This window comes from Sciurus vulgaris (assembly GCF_902686455.1).
Source record: "Sciurus vulgaris genome assembly, chromosome: 4".
In the NCBI taxonomy this organism is placed as follows: domain Eukaryota; kingdom Metazoa; phylum Chordata; class Mammalia; order Rodentia; family Sciuridae; genus Sciurus; species Sciurus vulgaris.
In genome coordinates, this window is record NC_136464.1 from 125,339,013 (window position 1) to 125,366,681 (window position 27,669).

A 27,669-nucleotide genomic window follows, 5' to 3' on the forward strand; every position below is an offset into this window, starting at 1 on the left:
CATATCGAAATATATAAACATTTGAAGGCATGAAATAATACATTTCTTTTAAGTTTTTTATCGATAAATTATAATTTTACATAATAGTCACATTCATTATGCCATATTTGTGCATGCACATAGCGTAATTTGATCAACCTCTTTTTCTAATATCATCTTAAATATGACTTTTAATCATAGTCAAATAAGAAAACAACCTATTATAGAATCAAATTTCATTATAGACAAAGCTTGAAAGCATTAAAGAATTTTTAAGTATATGAATGCAATTTCATATGAATCTTATTTTTGAGACAACATCACTAAGTTTCACTATTTCACTATTAAGATCCTCTTAATAGTGAAATATATGAAACTCAGAAAATATGTTATTTTTCTGGGAACAGAGACCAAAAAAGGAGGATCAAGAGTTCAAAGTCAGTCTTGGCACCTTATCAAGGCACTTAGCAACTCAGCGAGACCCTGTCTCTAATCAAATATGTATAAAAAGGGCTTAGTATGTGGCTCAATGGTTGAGCACTCCTGGATTCAATTCCCAGTACCAAAAACAAAAAAGTGTTATTATGACATAGTTTTATATTTGTATGTAGAGTTTCTAAAATTTATTTTCCTGTTCAAAAGAAATGATGAAAGTAGTTCATTCAAATTTTGAAATCTACTTTTACTAAATTATCTTATTCATCAGCCAACAACTGTGATGTGTGGTATAGTGTGTGTGTGTGTGTGTGTGTGTGTAAAAGAGGAGAGAGAAATTGAGACAGATATTAGTAGAAAGTCTAGAGAGGGATCTTATTCTTTTTTCAAAGTAACTTTTTACACAGTTACTTTGTTTTTACACAGAAAGTCAAAGAGAAGGAAGACATACTTTAAAAAATGGTTGAGAAATTTGTTAAGTGGTTAAAAATTTTGATCCATTCTCAGTCATATGGCACATGTTTTTCAGAGATGGAAATTCATCCGATATACAAAGACTCTCAGCTAGAGTTAGGACTCTCAGCTAGAGTCTTTGTATATAAAAGACTAGTGCCCAATAATTTTATTTATCAAAAGAAAAGTAAACTGAGGATAAACATAATATGAAAAAAAGAACACAAAGAAAAGGAATATGTCATTATTCTTTCAGGACTAACAATATGAATAATCTTTCTAAAAAATGAAATATATGACAATATCCATATAATATTGGAGGATAGAATTATTTTATCCTTTAGTATTTTAGGTGGGTTATTAAAACCTCTGTTCTAACATGTTAGTAATGACAAAATGACATTCCTATCATCTGTCAACCAGACTGAAATATTCTTAATTATTTATCATAATACCTTAACCAGCAGTTGTTCACAATTTAGGTTTCCTTATATATATATATTTTCAAGTTCTTTGGAAATCATTTTCTAAACATATACCCAAATCCTGTTTATTCTGAGAAGGCTCTGATTCACTGCTTGTATGCAAGCTGATTTGCTTGGGTTTTGTTTCTTGTCATTTCCCCACCCCTTCCTTAATTGTATACATGTTTACATGTTTGACTATAATGGCCCCAGTAGAAGTATTACGGCCCATCTTGTTGATGATCATATGTTACACTCTCTAAATGCATAAATGACATGATCAGCTATGATTGTATTAATCCTCACTTTAAGTATCTAATGACTGATAATGCATTTACCAGTTTAATCTGTGTTTTAATAGACCCCTAAGTGCATGCTTATGTGACAAAGCATACTGACACATTGAAAACTGATGTTTTATCTCTGTTGTTATTATTATTTTTAAAATGAAACGCAACACTATAGGGTACATTTAAAGTAAACATTGAATTTCAGAACTTAAAATTTTCCTTTGAAGGAAATTGTTCTATAATTCATAATAAAAAGGATGTCTGTGGCTTTTGAGCTTTTTCGTTTCTTTTCTTTTCTATTTTGGTACTGATTGAACTCAGGGGCATTTAACCACTGAGCCACATCCCCAGTTCTTTTTATATTTTATTTAGAGACAGAGTCTTTATGAGTTGTTTAGGACCTCTCGGAGTTACTGAGGTTGGTTTTGAACTCCCGATCTTCCTGCTTCAACCTCCCAAGCTTCTGGGAATACAGGTGTGCACACCACTGTGCCTAACTTTGGGCTTTTTCTTAACATTCAACTTTGTAAGTATTCTACAATTTAAAAACTATGAGCATGCTATTTATGACCTCATAAAATTATGACAAAAGCTTTGTGAATCCTTTTTATGTGTGTGTGTATTTAAATTTTATTTTCAAAAGCCTGGAAACATATGCCTGGACAAGGTATCTGTTCCCCAATCACAAAAACAATCCTGTGCATGAAATAAGACTTTTAGACATTCTCCACCATACAAAGAATTTCTTTAGACTGGATATTCAAGTTTAACATTCTATTTAGCTATGTATAGGAACTTTTATTTCACTTCCAGTGTTTGGAATATTTTCTCTTGTCTTATGTCTTTAAAACTTTATCCATTGATCAAACTGGAAACTAAATTTGTGTATAACGTTAAATATGAAGAATTTGGAAAACAAAATTAAATACAAAATGAATAGTAATATATACATTTGTGGGTTTTTATTTTTTGTGAGTTTAGATTTAAATCTATCTTGCAGTTATTTACAGAATTTCACACACCACCCCCTACAAATAATTGTCTTTGTCAATTATCTCTCAGATATTCTTGAAAATATGTATTAAAAAAGTAGACTACTGCTAAATTTTAGTCAAGTCTCTTACTTTTGCAGTGCACCAGACACCACTGAGTTAAGTTACGTGATTTAAATCACAACTGCATTTCTGTACAGGGTATCTCACTAAAACGACATTTAGTGACTTATAGTTTCAATGTATGCTCATTTAAGATTCAAGTAGTGGCATCAAGAATCATATCTTAATCCATTTCCTCTGAGTTGTTCCACTGATAGACTCTGCTTTGTGCCCAGCATGCATGCACAACTCAGATAGTCTCATAACACACCCTTGTCCAGGAGTTTACAACTAAGACATGATATTCACCATATCTCCCTCTGAAAATGGGCCACCTGATAATCACCCTATCCATCTCCCTGTGAAAATGAGTCACGTGTCCATACCTGAATACCTATTAATGTCTGGGAGGAGAGAAGGTGCTGTTTGGAATGTCCTCAGATTCAAGAATTCAAAGTAAATAAATCCATCCAACGCAAGTTTGGGCACTATTCCTAAAAATGTGCAAGTAGATTCCAGACTGAAAACAACATCACATTTCCATTCCATGCAAACTTCAAAATTTTAATATGTGTAGCCTCTGGTGGTCACTAGAGAACATTGCAGTATGTGTGTTTTGTGCTTTCTGTGAGAATACTCCTCTAATAGATTTTGGTCTTCTAGAAAACATTTAACTTCTTAAAGCAGATATTTTTATTAGTGATATTAGGAGGTTTGTAATATTTGGATTTCTCCATCTGTCTCTGTCTACATGTAAAACATAACCACTTAAATCTCAAAGCAGTGAATGCAGTAGCACTCCTACTTAATGAAGGCCTAGTCAGAATTATCTTTGCTGAGGGCACACACCTGCATGTAGCTGGCATCTCAAACCTGGGTCTACCTGAAGTTCACTGCTGATAGTAATTGATTTCCTTCCTTCAGTCAACTTAACATAGATCAAGAGTGAAGTGGCACTTGGCTCACGCACAATCTCAGCAGCTGCAATTTTGCTGTTGCCTGTCATACAAAGCACTTCCATGGTTTCCACAGAGGCTGGGCATGTTTCTGAATTAATTTTGAGACACAGACTGATTCTTCCCTGTATATCAGAGTTAGGGAGGCATCTTACACTACTCATTCTGAAAAGAAAATTGCCCACAATATTATCATCCAATTCATATCTTTCCCTTTCTGTGAAACACTTATAATAACTTTAAAATATTTCACTCACATTACCTTAATGTTAGGAGGTAATGCTTTATTTGTATCTTCCAAATGTTAGGATTAATAAATCAATAATCATATTACCAAAACACCAATATGTACTAAGTTGATCTTATTCTTTCTTCAAGTTAAACATAGGTTTTTGCCATCCTGAGCTCAAAAATAGTGATGACATGTTCTTATTCTCATAATGTGTTGAAAATATCATATAGTCTCAGTGGCTATAACAGGTCAGATCCTCAGGGGGACGCATGCTGGTCCTTTTGGAAGTGTCATACAAAACCTGAAAAAGTCAGTGAAGAAAAGGTTGAGTTAGGGATGAAGGGGCCAGACATTGCCCTTCCTTGTTCAATTTAAATGACTTTGAAGAATTAGGATTTGAATCACATTTAAATTAATTCATCATGTACACATTGGGAGAACAAGTAAGGGAAATAAATTTTCTTTTGCTGGAGTATGTTTAGAATAAGGCCCACATCATATGTAAGTGGTTTTGTAGCAGACAGTACCCTGAGACATAATACTGACGTGTGAGGATTCATTAGTTTTCAAGAACTATATAACATATCATATGGAATAAAAAATAAGGCAAAACACAATTTTAAACTACGAATTTAGATGAAGCTACATTTGATGTTTGCAGTGTCACATCGTATGCTCTAGGAGTCTGTGCTACTGTCCTTTCCTTTCTCATATTGTCTTAATTGAGCCCATCCATGTTTTTTCTAAATTAATGCAATGATTTCATTGCTGCTAAACCACTTCCTTAATGAGAAAAATAAAACAATAAATAGATTTACTTTGGGGAGACTCCAGTTAAATCCTGTGCTCTGTGTCCTACATTCCATGTTCAATTACAGGTTTGTGTAAGGTACAAGGTAAATATTGGAGTCTTTCTATTAAGATTTGTTACAGTAATAATAGTATTTATTGTCATTATCAGTTTTTAAAACCTAGACTGGGTTACAATTAGGCATTCCAAATATGGCATAGTTCAAAATAATTATTGTTGCTTTTATTTGTTGACTGTGAAAATTTCAGAAAAAAACATGTTGTTTGGATAGCTCTAACATTTTAAACCTGTGGCTAATTCTTCATTAATATTACTATATTCTATGTTCAGAAAATGATTTATTTTCAATAACATGTTATGCTGTTTGAATTTACACTGCTTATAGTTTGTTTAATTAAACATGTGAAAAACAGGCATGTGTGGAGGAAATCACATAATTACCATGCAGTGTTCACAGCCTAAGATGCTTGTAAGATGTTTGTCAAGAAGACTTTTATATGTGCCCATATTTATGCATTCTTTATTTAGGGAGCTGTGGGCTATTGTTAACACTCATTATCATAATTTTTTGTTCTTTCTTTTTTTTTTTTTCTTTGCAACTTCTTAAAGATATTCTCAGCCTTTTAAAAATATTTGAATATGATTTAAGTCCCTACATATTCAAATTAAAAAAAAATAAGTTATCTTTTAAACAAAGATACTTTTCGCCTACCATTTTCATTTAAGCAGCTCATGAGGCAACAATTACATGAGAATTCAGACTGAGACAAGCCACTAAGGTACTGTTTTCAGTACCCAAGTGGTCTCCACGAAACAGAGCATCTAGGGGTATATTTTCTTTTAACTTGACTTCATTTCTCCCTAATTAGTAGTGTGCAATGTACCATTGTGATGCCTGCTTCACCCCCTTGGTTCTTGCACCTCCCCTTGGGGATTTCCCAGCTGTTTTGCTCTCCTGTTGTAATTGAAATCTTACTTGTTCCAGCCTGTAATTGATAGTGAACCCAACCATTTTATGTTTGTCATGCAACAGATGTACAACAGAAACACTCAAAGTGGCATATGGAAAAACTGCCCTACCAGAGTGAAATCAGATCGGTTCCTATATCACAACCCCATGCTCTCAACATTTTATGTTTTTCTTCTCCTTACAAGTACTTGTTGTTACAAAGTCAATATGAAAGTCATAATATTCATTTGTTATGCGGTTATTCTTCTCTGGCCATATTATAAGACTGTGTCTCTGTAGTAAAGACTATACAGAATAAGATAGATACATTAACGAATAAAATAGGGTGCTCTGCATACTGCATACTTCTTTTGCAATGTTGATTACCAGTTTAAATAAAATAATTAACCTTACATGAACAAGTCTATCTCTATGAATAAATCAAGAAATATATGAATTAATTGAATTATTAACTGTATTTTTGGTTTTTAAATACAAACACAGAATGAAGCAAAATCAATATAATTACCGCTGTAGTGAAAAATCATAACTTTCTGCTTCAAGTAGGAATAGTATCTTTATAACATAATATATAGGACTTTTGAGTAGTTGATTGTTTATCACAGAAAATATTATGTGGCAGAGATGGTACTGAATGCTTTGTGATATTTGTTGATAGACTTTTATATGGATTGTTGGGCCACAGTTGCTGGAATAATGTGGAAGGAGACAGTGTGAACTAAGCAGGATAGGGACTAGGGGAATTGGTTACATCACAGGATGGCCAACACCATGTACAAGTGCAGTATCCATGACACTAAGACTTCTTGAGCAAGTATTTAATGAAGTCTTATCCTGAAGTAAAATGTGCTAGGAAACTATTTGGGTGGTTGTGGATCTGGAAGTGTAATGAATAATACTTATGTAGGTCCAAGTATTCCTTTTAGTTTTTATTGGAACCCCAACCAGTAACTGAGAATGTGAGGACTGGAGTAGATGGGAAACATGATTGGTAAGTGTTAGGAGGTGTGATAACATAACATTGAAGAAGGATCCAAATCATAGCTCTGAGTTTCAGTGGAGACATGAAGGGTTAATTAGCTAACGAGGGGAAGAAGAATGAATGACTGAGTAACAGGGAGGTAGTTCTGAAGATCTGATAGCAAGTAGATGTGAGGATGGAGAAGTAGAGGCAGACAATCCAGTTAAAGTCTATTAAAATACCAAGGTAAGATGCCAGAATGGAAAAGACAATGACAGTGGACCATGGGAATGTCCAAGGAGCTCCTACTGCTTGGGAAAAATGTTTCAAAGGTGTAATTGCCATGACTTTCTTCCATGCTCCATGAAATGTGAAGGAAAGTAAAAGAAGAAAAGGACCCAGATATCATTGCCTGACTGATTGGAACCTGTCATAACATTAATAAAAGGGGAAAGATATTAGAGAAGGCAAAACAAAATCAAAACAGATTTTGGTGATAAAAAAATTTGGGACATAATATCTTGGAAATTTTGTTGATATATCTGGGTGCAGTGTAAAGTAATTATTTAGAATTAGAAATCTGGAATCCAGGGTAGATAAATCTAATTGAACATAAACAATAAAAGTGATTATTATATATTAAAATGTTACATAATATTTGAACATATTTCAGAATCTCCTATAAGACATTTTTAAATAAATGGGTTGATATTTTTAATATAATATTATTTTTAAAGTTTCTTAATACTCTTCATCTTGTGGAATAAATAATTTTATATAAGATATTAGGAAAATCATTAAAAGTTTATTATTATACTCAGTTTACAGAAGTATGGATCAGATAATCATTTGAGAAAACTTCTTTGCACTGGTTCTAAATGTATTTGCTATGCTCTTTGTTTGAATTATTCAAATAAGTGACATTATTTTCAAAGTGATCATTTCTCCGTTTTGAATTAAAGTCTGTTACTAAAGATTAGTGCATCATATATTATAAACAGAACAGAAAAATGAGTTGCTCTAAATAATTCTAGTACATCATATTTTCCCTTTAAGTAAAAAGAGACACTTACATTTAGCTATGTTTGTAATAATACATGGCTAAAAACACATACATTTTATTTCAATTGTAATATTAAAATACAAACATTCACATGGGTTTTTATGTACTATAGTTTTTCATCCTAGCATGAAAAATTGTATTAATATTGGTTTAGTTTTAATGAGGTAGAACAAAGGACTATAAAATATATCTTGTACATTTTATCTATTAATATCAAAGTAAGTTCCCTCTATTAAAAACCTGGCTAAATTTAGCATTATTCTTAACGCATATATGAATGTGTACAGAGTATTTATTTTATTATAAAATTAGAACTTACCTTTTTCCAAATAAACCTTCAGAAAACATAAACATTTTCTTAAATATGAATATTTTCAAAGATTAGAATAAATAAAAAATATTTCTGCAAGTACAAAGTTTGAAGAGCATGGTATTGTTAAGTTGATTTTACTAACATATTTCTCAAATTACTGAAGTGTGCTTAGAGAAGGCCTTTAATGAGAAAGTAAAAATGGCTTTCTAGTTAGACCACAGTGCATTATTCAGGTTTACAGAAAACTGAAAGATTAGAAAAGGATAATATGGAATGAAATATGTGTTCTGCACATGAATATATATTAAGATGGAAGTCATAGTAATAAGTACAAAATTGGAAAATTTGGCATAGTGGATTAATTTCATTTTAAATTTTCCATGCTTTAACTTTAATTTTTGATGTTTAATTTTTTATTTATGTTTCAGTGAAAATTCAGTGTTCAATTTCATTTGCAGCATCTTCCTAATACTATTGCATTTTCTGGCACATTTTGATTAAAATGGCAGAGGGAGAAACCCTTGGTGTTCATTCCCAAGTGTGTGTATTTGGCAGTCATGTTGTGTAGCTACATCTATTGCCTGGGGATTGCTTTCATCTTCTGGAAGCCTGTTTGACAAAAAATTTACCAAAACTCATAGCTACACAAAGATGACACATAAGATTATTGGTTAAAGAGAAAGTCATTTAATGTGAAAGAATTGAAACGTGCAATGTTTTGTACCTGATTTTAGAAGGTTTTAGAGCAAAGGTTTCTCTTCACTACACATTTTGCCCTTTCTCTTCCCTGGTAGTTGATTTAGAAAAGAGAAGCAGAAAGTGACAAAGAAGAGAAAGCAAAGGAAAGGGAGAGAGAACAAGTATATAAATGGATGGATATCTAAGGGAAGCTCAATGCAAAGGAGCTGGAGTTGACACAGTTATTCTGAGGAGGGTCTTTGGAGTCAGACTGCTCTGGCTCCTTCACATATTCTTCCCTCAGGGGTCAACTGAGAGTCTCAAAAGTATAAGCTGAGGCCATTGACCTTCATAATTTTGGCACATCCTATGACCAGTGCCATCCATGAATACATATGCCATTGAAACCCTCACAGTATTCACACAGGTCATCCCATATATTGATGATGATAGCAGATGATGAGGATGCTAATGGCTAGCACTTAGTTGTATTCTTATTACATGTTTGATGCTTTTGTAAGTAGTTTTTCTGCATGATCTCTTTTACCCTTCTGGCTAACTATGTGAGGCAGTATTTTATATTCTAAGGTTTAAGTCTCAGATAGGTTTCTTATCACAGATGTACAGCTAGTCCATCAGGGATCTGGAATTCAAGTCAAAATAATCTAATCCAGAATCTCACTTTAGCTGACCAGTCATAGAAGTCAGAAATAATGTATGCTAAGGATGGCTTCATTCAGAAACATTTCCTCAAAATCCATGAAGAACCAGAAACTGTTCAGATACCAATAAAGAAAAGGTGTGTGAGGGGGGCGGTGTGGGGGTGTTTTCAGCCTCAAACAGTTCAGTTTGTCTCAAATAAGGCAGATAAATTAGCAAAATTTACCATTTAGTGAAATAAATGCTGATGTAGAAGCACAGAGAATGTATGTAAACCCTGTGCCTGCAAGTGTAGGGTTCAAATGAAAACACATTAGAAGGAAACTGTTGAATGGATTTACTAAGGTCAAGAAGTTTGCTAGACAGACAGGTCTCAGTTTCAGGAAGACATTCCAAACAAAATGAATGATATGAAAATTTTTAGAAAAAATATGTGCAAATGACATTGAAATATAAAAGGATATGACTAAAGAAACAAGAATAGTTTGTAAAATTTTCATAACTAAAAAATAATTGATGATACAGTAGTCCTCAAATTCATCTTAGATTGTTAGGGAGAAGGTCTCTGGTCAGATTTTCATTCTCTTTTATTTCTAAGACATGTATAGCCAAAAGAGGGGTAAAGGTTATAATAGAAAAGGTTTTCAATTTTGAACTTCAGTGTTCACCACTGTGGACAATATCAAATTCAAACAAATACACATTTTCTTTCAACTTTGTTTCCCCATGTGACTACATGTTTTCTCACTTTTCTCCCCCTATCCTGTGCACAGCTGCTGTTTTCTTTGTTTCTGATGTTTCAACTCACTTAACATTACTTTCATGCTCAAACCTCAGTATTTCTTACACCTGGAAAAAGGAATGCTAGTTCTTTCATATTTTAAATTGATATGTGTTTGATTTGGAACCAGTAGCTCAAATTAAATACTTAGAATTATATTCAAGCTTTTTTCCTCCTAGTTTTTTATAATCATGTAAATAACTCCTTTAGTGTCCTTGAAAATCTCCTTTAATAAATATGTTTTAAATGGATTGGGGTGGCAGTGGAATGACTTCAGTTTTCCCTTTTAATTTCAAAATACGTGACACCTCCTAATATTGTTTGTACAAAAAAATAAAGTTCATTGATTTTAAAACTCATTAATTGAAATATTTATAGGTAGCCAAATGTAAAAAAAAAAAAAAAAAAATCATCATGTTTGGGTAATTAGGAAGAGGACTTGTTCTGTAGCACTACAACAAACCCCCCAAAAAAGTTAACCCAGCATATAACACAAATTCAGTGGGAAGAATAGAACTGCAGATCATCCATCACTTTGGTGTTGTGACCTCTGCTGAATCTGCTAGCAAATTCTGTGTTATTGAATCACAATGACAGAGCCAAATACAAATGTCATGACTTTGCTGTGTTCCCTAGGTCTTGCCATATCACCATCACCATTTTATATTCCCTTCCTGGGGACACTTTGGAAGATTTAGAGGCTTTCAGCCTAATCTGACTGGCTCCACACAAACAGCTGGAGCTTTGCCAAGAGCCCAGCCTGATTATGTCAACAAGGCAGCCTCATCCACATGGGAGCTCCGGCCGGGTGTGCGGAGTTCTGGGAACTGCCATGAATTAGCTTTATATGCTCGAAGAGGCAATTTCCTACAAAAACAGACTTCAAAAGCTGCCAGAGGAAATTGTTTCCCATTGGAAAGAGGCCTAGCTGGCGATTGTCTTTAGTGACTATGTCAGTATGGTAGGCAATCTTCAGGTCATACCATGCCTGGCCCTGGCATTCAGTTTCTCAGCAGAACCGCATCCATTTAGCACCACACACATGGATGCATTTCTGTAATGATTATGGGGCTCTTGTTCTCCACCCAATTATTTAAGTCATTATTTTTAAGTTTAAAAGTTAGCTAACTATACAGATATTTTCTGACCTCAACTTACAGAGAGTTGCTGCTATAATTTAAAAAGAAGGCATTCTGTTAAACATAGTATACAAGTTAAGAAGAGAAGCACAAAGTTCTCTGCAGTTCATTAGCCTTTTGCTAAAGTGTTAAATGGAACAGCAGGAAGCTTCACTTATAGATGTATTTAAATATTAGTGGCATTTAAGTAAGGGTTATGCATTTTGACTAACTCTTCACTGTATTTCTTTCCATGGAGTGTTCTATTTCAAAGGCTACCAGGAAGGTTAACTCTTTGATTTCCAATGTGCAATGAGTTGGCATCTTACAGACAACAGTAACACAATATGTGCTACTTTTTGTACTTTCAATAAAGAAAACGTCTCAAAATTTGAAAGGATTCTAGTGTTCTTCTCAACTTCTACAAAATTTAGCAATTCTAATTTGGGGTACAATTTTATCATACACACACATCTGAAATTTCATAAACATTTTGAAACATCATTAGGTATATAGAAATTATATTCAGGACAACAAATGGGCAAATAAATGTTATAGGAACACAAAAGCATAAACACTATGTGTACATGAAATAGACATGTTAATGCCAAGGAATGCACTTATACAACTTTTTCACTATGTGAAAGCTGGTCTTTTCTTCCAAAGGGACAGATATTTTGGTAGCAAGTTGATTGACCTTAAATATCTGTCAGCTTGTTATCAGCTTTTCTAATAGTACAAGTCACAGACAAGTCGTTTCTATCATCCATCATCTGTTCTCCACATATTTCTTCACAGCATAAATAATTTGTTGGAATTACATATGAATAAAAATGGCTTCCTCTCCTTATTTGTACTTTGAATCTCTTTTAATCTCATAAAGTCCTACTGTGGAAACATTATTTGATACTTTGCTCACACAAATGTAACTTCTTTTTTACATGAAATTAAGTTAAATTCAAACTATAGGCAGAAGTAGGAATGTAAAAGTCACGATTCAATCATCTGTTAAAAAATTACAAATTAGCTAGATATCTAATTTTGTGTACCCAAATTAAAATAAACTTCTAGACATTATGAAGAATGTGAAGATAAGAAACAGCATCCACCCTTCCTGATGTACTCCCTCAATAAGAAAGATAGGGAAAGAATGCAACATGATGCTGACCAAGAGAGGCACAGATATAGGAAGATGGGATTATGATCCTGCACGGTGGGGTGAAGAGAGCATCAGGCCAGATGTTATGGGGAAATCAAATTTCAGATTATACACATTCTGAATTTCACCTATAGAAATATGAGTAAAGTACGGAGAGAAGTTAATGCCACAAGAACCCAGCTCCAGGGATGAATTTCATTTCAGTTTTGTCAAAAGGAAGGAAGAAAGGAAATAAGTCAGGCATATTGCCTAATGTTGCTCTGAGAAATTGGTAAAGACATTAGAGTAGCTGTTTAGAGCAGCACAGCTCTCCGTAAGTATATTTGCTTGGCATTAAGGTGTAAGATTGTTGGGAAGGGGAAGGACTGACTGGCTGGAAGTGGACAAAGTAGCATTTGTGATTTAAAACAGGAATAATGAGAATGAAAAGAAAGGAAGACCCCGATGCAAAAAGACAAGACAACAGATTGATGATGCAAAGAAGAGGCAGGATATTAAGATGCGGAGCCGGAGTGATTTGGGATGTGCTGGTTCCGTCAAGGGTATAGCGAGCACAGGAAGAATACAGGGGACAATAGAAATAAGTTCAGGAATGTGCATGACCAGCATATCACAAGTATGGCATCCCAGGGGCTTAAACTCTTAGGAGAATGATCAGGACCAGAGAAACAATTAGTAATCATCTGATTTGAGACAGTGTCTGAAAGTCTCTGAGTTGATATTTCCAACTCTTTTTAAGACTCTGATCAGAAAAAAAATATATACATTTTTAAATTTATTCTGTTAAATATCTGGACAAAACATGAAGACATTACAACCAAATTCATTGACCCCATGTATGGAAAAAATATATAGGTAGGTTGATAAATAATCATTGCTAAATATTTCCACTTATGCATGATATATATCTGATATGCAAATACATAGATAAGTGATAAATTCTTCTATAAAATAGATATACAGATTTTATACAGATTTGATTTTCCATAGGTATCTGAAATATATTAATGATTATAATTTATTATCAAGAAAGGTATAATTTAGGGAAAACATGATATTAGAATGTTCAAGTAATTACATTTCTGAAAGGTGTTTATTTTAACAAGGAAGGACATCTTTATCCAAGATTATTGTAACAGGGGATAGAAAGTGGGCTAAACTCCACACATACATACACACACACACACACATACACACACATACCACACCACCACCACCAACAACAACACAAACCTGAAATTTCAGAACTGGGTGAGAAAAATTACAGGCCATTGGTGTTTACTAATTGTCCTTACCCAAAGGAAAAATATACTTTATCCCATTTTCACGAGAGGAAGTATTTTTATTTATTTATTTATTTTATTGTTTCTTTTCAGTTATACATGATAGTAGAATCTTTTGGGATATAATTATACAAGCACATAATGTATTTTGTTTTAATTAGAACCCCATTCTTATGGATATACATGATGATGGGATTCATTACCGTGTAGTAATATGTGTACATCAGAAAATTATTTTGAATTCATTCCACTATCTTTCCTTTTCCTATTCTTCTCTCTTCTGTTCATTTCCCTTTGTCTAATCTACTGGATATCTATTCTTCCCTTCTCCTCCCTTATTGTGGGTTAGTCTTCTCATATCAGTGAAAACATTTGACCTTTGGCTTTATGAAACTGGCTTATTTCATTTAGCATGAGATTCTCCAGATTCATCCACTTACTGGCAAATATCATAAAGTCATTCTTTATGGCTGGGTACTTCTCCATTTTGTATATATACCACACCTTTCTTTATTCAATTCATCTGTTGAAGGGCACCTAGTTGGCTCCATAGCTTAGCCATTGTGAATTGAGCTGCTATAAAAATTGATGTGGCTTTACTACTGTAGTATACTGATTTTAACTTCTTTGGATGTATACTGAGGAATGGAATAGATGGGTCAAATGGTGGTTCCATTACAGATCTTCTGAGGAATCTCCATACTGCTTTCCAAAGTAGTAGCATCAATTTGCAGTTCCAATAACAATGTATGAGTGTACCTTTTCCCCTACAACCTCACCAACATTTATTGTTACTTGTGTTGTTGAGAATTGCCATTCTGATTGGAATGAGATGAAATATCAATGTAGTTTTAATTTGTTAGATACGTCATGGAATCCAAGGATATAATTTTGCTTTTGTTATTACCTTCTAATTCATGAAAATGAATTCTGCATAAAATTTTTGTATGCCATAAGTTTGGTAAAAGTTCTGGTTTCATTGAAAATACCCAGACAATACAATTTTTATTTATAATCTTTAAAATAATATTTTGTATCCTGAGTTAAATTTTGTTCCTCTCAGCCTTCTTTGCTCCCTTTGTACTGTAATTCTGTCAAAGAGAATTTTCTTTTAAATTATTGATCAGTTATCATTTAATTTTGAAAATTATAGTGGACTCCTGTCATTTGGTTTAGACCCGAAACACACACACACAACTACTTGTGAGAAGACAATGTGTTTGGAAAGTGGTGTTCAAGGAATTATGTAGAACTTTGGTGCTTTGTTTTTACCACTGGAATATGTATTACACTGTTCACTTGCCCTTACCTGCCACATATCTTACCCTCTTGGAATATCCAATATGCTCAGGGCATGTCTCATGTGAAGGAAATACCTATTCTTAAAAAATTTCCCACTAATTATAACCCAGTTTAATAATATGATGACTCATATGGTAAAAGTTAAGATTGAAAGCCAGTAACTCATTGATAACAATTGATTTGGACACATCTTAATATACAAGTTCACTTTGCAGTCTCAGTTTCAATTTGAAGCTTCAGATGAAGTTCTATTTATGAAAATCAAATAGAGGTTAACCGAAGATTACACTGCTCTGTTGTTTAAATGTCTCGGCTTTGATCTGACACCAACATGATACCCAGGTTTGATATCTGTGCTCCTATCTGTTTTATCTTCCTGTCTCAGAGTTCTTTCCTCATGGCAGCTAAAACAAGTGGGGAGCAAGAATTAGGATGCTTGTCACAGCTCGCTATCATTGTGGAATTCCCTGGTAGAAATTCGGAATATAAAAGACAAGGAACACGATGCCTGCTTAGTGGAGATTAATTTCTAGGAAATATTGTCGTCCTAAATCTATGCCTTACACTTGATACTATTTTAAAGAATTTTTTTTAGCTTGAAACAAAAAGATATCCTAGATGTGTTTTAAAAATGCAAAATGCTACACACTAGCTAAAAGGAATAATAATAGTACACAGTTTGGGTAATCAACCTAACATGCATTAAAAATTTGTAAGACAGAAGGAGACACTCCAGCCCAAGAATTAATAGCCTCATTTGTAGAGGGCATCCAACCACAGAGCCTGAGTCTCTATAACTCATATTCCCCTTTAGATTCCAAGAGACGGCTTGTAGCAAACCATGGGATGAGCTTATATTTCTGGGTATTGACTTTTCCTAAGGGACCTTACTTATTTAATAGCTGCAGCTGTTTCTATTTTATGTGCTTTCTATTAATATTTTCACTTTGGTACTCAGCCCCAGGCACAAAATTTGTGGAAATTGTAATTTAAAAAGATGAAACTCAACAAAAATTAAATATTAGCTAGCGCTGTGTGTGTGTATGCTAATCATCTCTAATTCAACTTCCCCTTTTCTTGCCAGATCCAAGAAAAAAATATATTAAATTATTTTTGCAATTGTGAAACATAGTCAATTGCTTAACCACTTATTTAAGATATCATGAATCAGTTTATATATTTTCTGGCATGGGTAAGTTGAAATATGTAAAATTCAAATTTTTGGAGTTCATAGAAAGGAATTAGTGATTTTCCTACATGGACACCTACAATTAGGATACCAGGACTTGATTTTAATCCCTGCTGGATCTTTATTAGTTACTTAATCTCTTGATCATTTTTCATAATGTAAAAATAAACAATACCTTTTATTATACATATATACTTACGGGTATAGGCATATTAATATTGTGTCTTTTGTTGGTATTACATTTCATTGGAATATATTCATTATTTAACTTTAAGAACTCTGAGAAGATGTTAATAGAAATAATTTCAGGGTGGTTATCTCCTTTTTGGAGCATCTCATGATGAAGGAGAGTTAATGACCACTGACAAACCAGATTGCCTCGGATGAAGTAGCCTACAGCCTTCTCAAGTCAAGTTAGACTTTGAGTAGTCGTCAAGCTGTGAGCTCCCTATTTAATCAGCCAGTGTTCATCTCCCTTCAGGAAGAGTCTTGCCTCAATTGTTAAATTTATATTTTAAATATATGCCATTAGCCACTGAAGAGCAGAAGTTCATGTTGCATATTTTTTTCTCTAGCTGCAAGTATTTTCTTTTCTGGTTTTATTTACATTAAGGTTTTATTGATGTTTTTTGTAATATTTATAGCATGGCAAGGCCAATTTGCTGTTCCTTTGTTTTGCTTTCCTATCAACAAACTCAAAACCAAAGGTAATAAAAAGTTGGAACAGTTTCCCTTTCTTTTTATATAATTTTTATATGCATTAGCCTTAGGGTTGAATGCAAATGAGCTATTTTTGAATATAAACTTTGAATTTCTGAATAATGATTTGAGGAGTTAAAAATAGGCTGAAAACTTGTGATTTTAAAATAAATCATAGAACGCCATAATTCTAAAACAAAATCTACATTTTTTTGATATTCTCAAAAGGATAGCTTTTTATTTCATTTCAGATCAATTAAAGTAAAATTTACATATGGTAAAATTCACGCTTTTCAGTGAATCCTTGTGCATTTGACAAATATATACAGCTGTGAAACTACCACTACAATTAAGCTATGAAAAATTTCCATCATTCCCAATAATTCCCTTGTGCCTCTTCTAGTTAAACCCTCCCTGGTCCCAGGCTAGCCCACGGTAACCACTGACCTTCTATTTCTGTCCCCATATTTTTACCTTTTCCAGATGTTGTATAAATAGAATCTTACAATTTGTAATCTTTTAATTCAGAATTTTTTCAATCACTTTTAATAATGTCATTATCTATAGCTACCTTCATTTGACTGTAACACCTAACAGAGCAAACAACCTTATTGAATGTGTGTGTGTCATGGCTATACTTTTCCACTGATAGTATACTAAAGAAATATGATTTTTTCCTCTCCAAATTGTTATTATTATTAATATTGGTGTAAGACCGAACACAAATTTAAGGAGCAATCATTCTGGATCACCTCATGATTTTTAATAAGTTACTCAAATTTCCTTTTATAATGCTTTTGGTATTCTGCATCTTCTCTCTGACTCCCTGCACTCTTCATCACTTGTTAGTATAACATATTAATATTTACTAAGACAAGTAGTGATTTATGGCCATTTAAATTAGTTTAGCTTTGTTCTTCTGTTCTAAAACATTGAATGTGCTATCAGATAGACTTTTTCAAAACAGTGCTTTTCTTGGATGATTTATGATATGCAGTGTTGTTCATAGATGCCCACAGTTTTACCTTCAAAATAAATTGAGCAACGCAATTAGGGGAGAGATGCATATGGGTAAGAAAAGTGTGTACTTTTGATAATTGGAGGTAAACTCAGATTTGGTTCTGTTGTCGGAAGTGTTTACTGTCATTGGTATTGTTGAGTACTTTCATTATGTTAGTGCTGTTTATATTTCTTTTTGAAAATGGTTGCATCACTGGAATTTTGAAATTATTTTGCCTTTAGGATAAAATAACTATCATATGAGAACTTTGAAAGTTCCAAACTATGCTGTGTTCTAAACTTAACATTCCATGTTTCTTTCTTTTATTTTTTCTGCCAGTATTTTCCTAGGATGTTACTGAAGATGTCAGTTTGAATTTAAATTCTTAAGTGAATGTTTGTATTTTATCTTCTTTTAAAGCTGGTGGATAGAAAGACGATGAGATCTACTTTTATATTCTATAACAAAATAAAAAATATATTGTTGTTTTCATTAACACATTTTAAGAAAATATGTAATAACTGGGAAAGTTTATCTTTTGTCCTTTATGATGTGCCTCTAACTATCCTGTGGGTTTAGGAGCACAGAGGACTATTACCTTTATTGTCCCTGAGTATTCTCTTTAAGTGATTCACTGTTACACTTTAGTTCACATTTACAATGTCTTTGCTGCTTAGAATTGAACTTGGACCAAATATGGATGTATGATTCCCTTTCCACTAGGTTAACCATCTCTCATGAATAGTGCACAATCATCCAGTTGCTCCAGGTTAGGATGACTTTTCTTCACTTCATACATCCTCACCATCAACAAGTTTTATTAGTTCTACCTTAAAAATACAGCCAATGCTAAAAACTTTTCATCACTTCAACCACCACCACTACCAGATCCCATACACCAACCTAGAGTATTAATTAGAGCTTCTGACAGTCATTGCTTTTACTAGCATCCTACTAAAGTGACTCATATGATCCAATCCCCTCAACCTCCATGAACTCATTTTCTGCCATGTCCATGTATGTTAGTTTCCTTATACTGCCCCAACAAGTTCCACAAACTGAAAGCAGCAGGAAGTTATCTTACAGTCTAGAAGACCAGAAGTCCAAAATCCTTTCAATGGACTAAGGTAAGGTGTCAGCAGGGTTTGTTCCTTCCTAGGGATGATTCTACTTACTTGTTTTTCTTACTTCCTGCATCCTCAGCTAGTGATCTTATTTGCATCACTTCAGCCTCTTCATATCCTTTGTAGTCAAACCCTCCTCTGCCTTCATTATAAAGACACGTGTGATTTCAAGTGTGTTCCATCTTTATGGTCCAGGAAAACTCCCTCCTCTCAGTATTCTTAGCTTAATCACATCTGCAAATTCTAGGAATGAGGATGTGAAGATCTTTGGGTGATGTGAATCAATGTCCCCCAACGTTTGAATTGCTATGCTGAACCCAAAGCTAGTTGTTTTAACAAATATAGCTTCTATATTTTTCATTGCTTTCGTATTTTTTTTTTATTTTTGACTAAAACATGGCCTTTTCTTCATTTAGGCCTGTGCTCAAAGACCACTTCCTGAAAGAGATCTCCAACTCTGCATTTTAGAAATGTTTCTTTCTGTACATTCACTCTCTAGTTTTGCATTATTTTCTTCACAGCCCATATAACTGATATTACTTAGTTAATTCATTTCTTTTTACTATCTTAGCACCTCCACTACCATAAGGACAGGTTCTTTATTTGTTTGTTGACACATCCCCTAGACCTAAAGTATCTGAAAGAACATAGTAATCTCTTAAATATATATAAATAAATTAATAAAATTTTCCAATTATACAAGTAAATCTACTTATAATATTAAGTAAATTGTTTAAGGGCAGAGCTGAGATTTGATCTCAGAATTACCTGATGCCAAAAATCATATTCATTATATTACATCTCTTTTATAGGGGGATTCAACTTTAACCAAGGATTTTATTACTAGGCATTTATATAAGCAACAGGAGAAGAACTCAAACCAGAAAACATATCTTTTGCATTTACTTCAGGGACTCCTAAAGAATGATATACTTGTAACTGGTATTTTATTTTTCCTGACTTTGTGCCATTTTGGAACCCATTTCATGACCATTTGGTGAATCCAAGCTCAGAGAGCGATTTATGTAAGTCCTTGAATATGTTATACAATATGGTCCTTAATATGCAAGTTATTTTTCTATCATGCTAAAAATGTTTCTGTAACATTAAATATCATCATCCTTTAGGTAGATTCATTGAAATACTTAGGGAGTCTTTAGGTTTTAATTTGGACTAAAACATAATTTTGTATATAAAATGCTTTATTTTTCTTTATTAGTTTTTTAACAATAAACATTAATGCCTTACCAAATGATTGTGATCAATTATACAAAAACATACAATTCAATTTTTAAAACAAGAATGATTTCCCTCTATAGTGCCACGTAGTTTATGATTTCTTTTTGGCACCATTTAGTGTATCAAGCTGTTTGTTACCCAGCCAAATTCTTGAATCACTGCATTCATGTGGAGTAGTAGCTAGAAAGTGTTAGAAAACTAGCATTTCATCATGATGACTTTGTTCTGAAACCACATCTACTTTTATCATTTCCTTGGCAATTTTCATTTAGCTAAATACATAAGTTAACAAATTTCCATGATACTTTTTTAAAAAAGTTTTTGTAACATTAAACTTTACCTTCAATCAGAGTTCAAACAATAATGTTTATAGTCCTAAACATTATACTAATTGAGTAAAAAAACAACAACAACAAAAAACTACATGTCCAAAAGAAGGAAGGATGTTTGCTTTGTTCCATGTGTTCATTCATTAGCATCCCGGATGGTACAAGAACATTCTGGAACCACTTCTTCACATTATTAGAAAGTGCTAACAAATTTAGAATTAATTAAAATTAAAGAATGGTATTTCATTTTTTTAAAAACAATAGCCTATTTAATTTATTGAAATATTTTATCCTAATAGTTTAGCTCCTATTCTCTGTTTATTGGTTATACTGATAAGAGAAGTATCCTGTAAATTGTGATACCTGGCACTAGAACACTAAAACTGCTACAAAAGCCTATCCTGTTACAGAAGTAGAATCACTTATGCAGATTTCAGACTTTTGCTTTGGACATTTCTGAAATATGATGCATTCTTTCACCTTAATCATTTGGATGAGTTGAAAATTTATTTAATAATACTTTATCTGATTATTGGGTGTAATGTTTTTGAACATTTTGCTATATACATATTACCTTAAGCCAATTTAAAAAATTTTTAAATTTCAAAATTATGCCAATTACATATGGCAAGTCAACAAAATAAATTTATAAATTTTTATTTCAGATCTATTAATTCAAACAAGGGATTTAAAAATAGATATCTGAAGTGAAGTCATTCAGTTCTATATGATTATGAAATGTTTTGATATAAAAAGAAAAATAACTTTTATTAAAAAAATTGTTTAAATCTCTTTCACTTTTCAAGACCACATAGTACTTTCCTAAGCAGAATGCTTTGAAAATATTATGCAGTACTTAGGTTTGAGTTTAGTGGATAACACACTTAATGAGATAAATTCACAGAAAAGAAAGTCAGATAACGTGATCTTTTCGACAACTCTTAATTTTGTGTCAGAGAATCAGTTTAGTTGACCAGAAGAAGCCATTTTATAATCTGAAATTAAAATAAATGAAAACATTTGGGGCATTTTGGGCTCCATATTAAATTATTTAGAATATTTAACATTAGAGCAGATGCTGAGATGAGCCAATATATACTTTGAGGATGAGCTTTTAGACACACTAATCAGTCTATTTTCCTAAATATTAACACATTATCATTTGCAATTAAAATCATGGTAGGATGTCCTATAGGAGCTCACTATTTAAATAAATTCATTAAGTTTCAATGTAAAGAAGCAATTTGAAAAATGCTATTTCTATCCTAATCTTTGAAATATCTATTTATTTTTTAATTTATACTTTAGTCCATATATTCCAGATGTATATCAATATCTGCTAACATATATTTTTAAAGTAGCTTGATATTATATATAAAACTGTGTGCATAAGTTGAGCACACTTTTATTTACAGATTCTTTCCTTCTTTGAGTCATGACTCAATATGCACCCTTCATTTGATACTTTATATGAAAATAGTGTGATCATCAAAAATATGTAATATTTGCACTTTAATATTTATGAAAAACTAAAAACGTACAAATACATATTGAAAGTAGAAGTGTTTTTTCAATGCAGTATATTAAAATAATCTCAAATTCCTTCATAATTGCAATCTTATTACTGTTACATTTATAATCTAACATAATAGAAATTACGAAATAGGCTGCATTATTTTACTCAAAATTTTCAATGCATTTTGAAAATTTTGCACTTACTTTACTATTAAATGTATAATTATATGTTACAATCCCTGAAAATTTTGAAATACCTGTTAAAATTTCAGAGTAAAATTTTATACCAAAATTTATTAGTAATCCTTATCTGGTACATATTTGATAGCCCATATTTATTCAGAATTTAGAGATTATTTGTCTTTATTTAACACATATCCCTTTAAATTCATAATGAAAGTGGTTATAAGTTAATGATTTAAAGTATCCAGAGTATTATAAATTCAGATTAATCTGTTGTTTGGCGTAGCACTAGCACTACATAATGAAAATTTTTATGTATAATTATGATTCTGAACCATGTTATGAATTCAAAGTAGTAATTTCTTGATGTGATACAGATTTTAAATCTTTGAATATTATTAATTCATAAAACATGTTCAATTTAACTTTCAACTAACTTAATCAGAAATGTTCATTACCTAATAATTTTAAATAAATGTGAATGTATGCTAGCACTTTTAAGATGTGTGTCAACAAAATATAAATACATAAAAAATCGGATTTTATATATGTGTATATGTATATATGTGTGTGTGCAATTGTTGAGTCAAACCATGCTGATTTATACTGACATAAAGATATTTATATATGTTGAGGCATAAAAGTCAACAATAAAGGAAACAACTTTTAGCATTTTACTAAAGCAATGTTCATAAAGACTACTCTTTGTAAAAGAGCAAGATAGAAGACTGTCTGCAGGCAAAATTAACATGTTGCTTAGCTAAATCTCTCTGACATGTTGCTAATTATATACAGTTATAGTATCAAAGCACATTGGGGATTGAATGTACAACAAAATCTTCACCTAAGTATATCAAGTTCCTACAGAAACAATTAGAAGAATTCATTTTTAAGACTGAGGTTCTGGACACAGAATTTGTAGAACTACTATGAAATAAATATGACTTACTAAAAACAAAAGTTTCTGCATCATTTACTGTTCAAAATTTATCTCTTTCAGAAAATAAATGTTCTGGCTTACTCTCTTAAGGATGCCATTTAAAATACTGACTTTTTCTATGAAAACTGACTAAGTACTTGGTAGAAGATATGTTGTGCCGTTGCTAGTGAAGTATGACTCTTATGAGTTTGGCTTCCCAGAAAGTCTCAGAGGGATATAAAATGGTCCGTTTAGCTTATGTTTATATAAACCCTATTACTCTGTAAGGTTCAAAAAGGAATAGCTACTATATTTCTGTGATTCAATTTTCCTCTTGTTGCCTATTACTTTCTGATCCTCTGAGGTATCTTCATTTTTTCTTAATCCAAAGGTCTAAGAAAGATCTGAGTGGGAAAACAGGATTGCACTTATTTATCTAGTGTAAAGTACAGCTTTCAGCTGTACATAAAAATGGAGATGAACCTTTCCACCTTTAATGTACAAATATAAAGCAGAGAATTCAAGGTCACTGGAGATATAAAAGGTTTTCAAAATATAAATAACTAAAAACATACAGTTCAATTTGAATTTACACTATGATCACAACTTGATATTCATAGCTCATGAATAGAATAATTTTATCAGAGGAGGAATACTTGTAATACTCAATGAGATAAAAGGAAGATAGAGAAGCAGGGGTAGTGACAAAGAAATCCTGCTAAAAGCAGAAAAAATAATAAACTAAACCTAACCTTTCATCTTACTTTGAAATTGTGTCTAATATAGTACACAGCACACAATATGGATTAGGTTTCGGTTTGTCTTTTAAGGACTAAGCCATTGTATTTGACAAGCAGATACTAATTTTAGCTTAAATGTTTATAAAATAACACTGGAACAAGTTAAGTATAAAAATTTGCTGATTATTCACGATATCCCATCTTAAAAATCTTATTTACTTTGAATTATTTTTGAATAAAGTGTAATAAGTAAGCATTCCCTTTATTTCAAAATGCCTGCAAGTCTCTTTTCTATTGGTCCTTTACCCTTTCTAATGAATTAAAATGAAGAAAAATTAAAAACACATATGACAGTTATCCTCCCTACTGAATTCATTTTTAAGGACTACCTGAAAATCTAATGGAAATGTTTTTGTTTAATTGAAAAGTTTTCAATACCAAAAGAAATCTCCAAATGTTATCATAGTAAAAGAATTTATATTTAACTAATCTAGACTAGAGATGGTAAGTAATAAAATCCAGAGCCTTTTTTCTAAGGTCTTTTAAAGGTTCTTCATTTTATTAAAGAAAGAGTCAAGCAAAAAATGCCTCATCAATTACTTTAGGAAGAAGCAAATGAAAAGTTTTACGATGGTAAAAATAAATCAATGCCTGAGTGGGCAGCTCTGCTAAGATTTGAGTACGCAATAGGATTTGGCAAACAAATGGTTCAGGTAGCTTTCTTTTATTTGTTTAAAATACTGCCTAGCAGCCAAGCACTTTATCTTTCTTATGCTTGATTGGAGGAATCTTGAACTAGAGCACATGTGTTGGCTTTGGCTATACTAATGAACCTCTCCTTCATGTAGGGTATTTTGTTGTAATCATGCATGTTGACACCCACCTTAAATTCACTTAAACCTTTTGGATTTTCATTTATTATAAACCATGAACCTCTTTTTGACAGGGAGTACAAATTCCTCTTTCTTCTGCTTATGTTTTCTGGCTTTGTCAGCAATTGCTACATGGAAGGAGAGAACAACCATTTGTTAATAGTCTGTTTCACATATTGTCAGTTTAAATTTCTCTTGTGTTTCTTTATGCTGATACTATATCAGAACATATGAGTTTAGATTTGGTCACCTTCTATGTTTATTCTGTATAAATTAAAGTTTTATTTTAAAAAAATGATTAAAATTGGAATTGAAGCAATTCTTGTGCATCTTAGAAACATTATCCAAATATTTCGAGTTTAAAAAATAAACAACAAAATCTAAACATCGCTTCAATGCAGAAATACAAGTATAAAAGGAAATTTAAGTCCTGCTTATTTTGAGTTTATTTTAATTGAAATACATGCTTTGTGTTTTAATTGAATCTGCCCATGGCTAGGAAAAAAGGGTGGAATCATTCATATATCTGAATCTATGAAGACTGCTTCTCATTAGGCCAAAATCAGTCAAGGTTTCAAATCTTGATAATAAAGGTGTATTCAAAAATGAAAATGTTATCAGTAAAGAAACAAAACTAGAACTCTGTCCTTTGGGGATCACAGGAAATTCTTTGTATTTTTAATTCAGGATTGTTGATTTATTTGAATTTACTTATTTTGATTTAAATTAAGATAGTCATCTGAAATCTTGAAAATAATTCTTATCAGTTTTTTATCTGTATGATAGTAAAAATCAATTCAAATGAATAATGGAATTGTTATAAATATACCAAAATAATTGTACTTAAAAAAGGTCAAAAGTATTACAATATTACAATGCTAGGCTATGAAACTTAGAACAAAACCAGAATATGCCAAAGCTGTCAATATGCTCATTTCATACCTCTTAAGTATTACTGCAAAACTTAATGTAGGATATTACAAAGGGTTAATTAGTTGGACTAAGTTCAGCAACATGTGTCAGAGAAGAATGTACTTTATATGAATTAAAATTCCTAAAAAAATCAGCCCATTATTTTTTTTTCCTTATAGAATGCCTTTCCTAGTCTGAATTAGGAAGAAAAGAGAAGAGGTACAATGCAACATTCATCCTTTAAAAAGTCAGAAAAATTTCAACATTTTATGATTTTTATTAATAATCAGTGTAATTATTATTTACTCCACTGTTAACTGAGTTCCTACCCTAAATAGACAATACCACCAACATACCAAAGCCCAGAAATTCATGCTGTATTTTGCGAAATTTGTTTTTTTATCCATTAGAATTGAAAATATTTGTTGAAATGCATAAAAGCTTTTTCAATACCCAGAGGAATGTCTCCTCCCTTTTTCTCCCTGTGCTACTCAAACATGGAAAGAATACTAATGCTAAAACTATTCTGAATGTGTGTGTGAGAGAGAGAAACTTGAGCACATCCCATGCTCTTGGATTCTTATTCTGGCTATGTTCCTAATGATAATCATACTAATCTAGGATGGATTTAGTTTTAGTTTGTGTTTTGTAGATACCTTTGCTATCTTATTTAGGGCCAGATCATGATTATCTGGAAAAGAATGTGTAATCTATCTGAGACATATATGTGCCACCCTCCATATTTAACATTATGTGAATTTGAAGCAATTACTTAATTTCTTCACACCTAAATCTTTGGTTTACTAGATAGAATTACAATTGTTAACTTACAGAATTGTTTTGTGGCACATGTACATTATATTTAAAATACCTGTTATGACTAGTGGCACTTAATAAGTTTTCCCTTAAACTCCAAAAGAAAGACTTGGAAAGCAAGAGCATATGTCATTTGTGTTGCAAGTCCAATATATTTGTTTTTAATTTCAAAGTTCAACTTTTAGAACTAGTGCATTTGAAAATGTTTTTTCACTCAGAGTCCAATAATGTCCATTTGATGTTTGCAACCATACAGATATATTTAAGTAGTTCTTCTTTTCTATGCATCAAATCAGACTTGTGTCAGTTTTGGGTGACTAAAAGGCTTCCATTATTACCTGTATGGATAAGTACTTATTTCTATAAAATTATAACATTTACAATAAAAACATAAGCTGTTTTAGTCAGCTTTTTTGCTGCTATGACCAAATGCCCTGATGAGAACAATTGTAGAGGTGGAAAAGTTTATTTAGGGGCTCACAAAGTTTGAGAGGCTTCAATCCATAGACAGCTGGTTCCGTTCCTCTGGGCTGGAGGTGAGGCAGAACATCGTGGCAGAAGAGTGCGGCAGAGGGAAGCAGCTGATATGATGATCAGACAGAGAGAGAGAAAATCCACTGGCAAGATATAAAATATATACCCCCAAAGCACACCCCCAGTGACTCACCTCCTCCAGCCACACCTTACCAGCTTTCAGTTACCACTCAATTAATTCTGTCAAGGGATTAATTCACAGATTATGTTAGAGGCTCTTGTAACCCAACCATTTCCCCTCTAAACCTTCTTGCATGGTTTCACACATAAGCTTTTGGTAACACCTCACATCCGAACCATAGCATAAGCATTTAATATCATTTATATGAATTTATAAGGATACTTTGTAGCATCTTAACTATACCACATTTTTCCTATAATCTTCAATAATTTTTTAATAGTAGCTTAATAAATTTCTCCTAAAATTCTATGCAGGACAGAAAAAAATTATGCTAAAAACTAAACTAAATTAAATTGTTGGGGCTTAAATTTTCATGGTAGTTATTTACTCTGAGGAAAGTTATTGAATACTCTGAAAAAAAATTTTTTTGTTGGAGGACACCACTTTCTAAACATTCTTTGTAAAAAAAAAAAAA

General features: G+C 32.2%; 1 protein-coding gene across 8 annotated transcripts in view; it reads left to right on the plus strand.

The window, feature by feature from the left end:
- Positions 1-27,669, plus strand: part of PCDH9 (protocadherin 9) — an 864,633-nt gene that overhangs the window by 371,339 nt on the left and 465,625 nt on the right. The window lies entirely within an intron of this gene.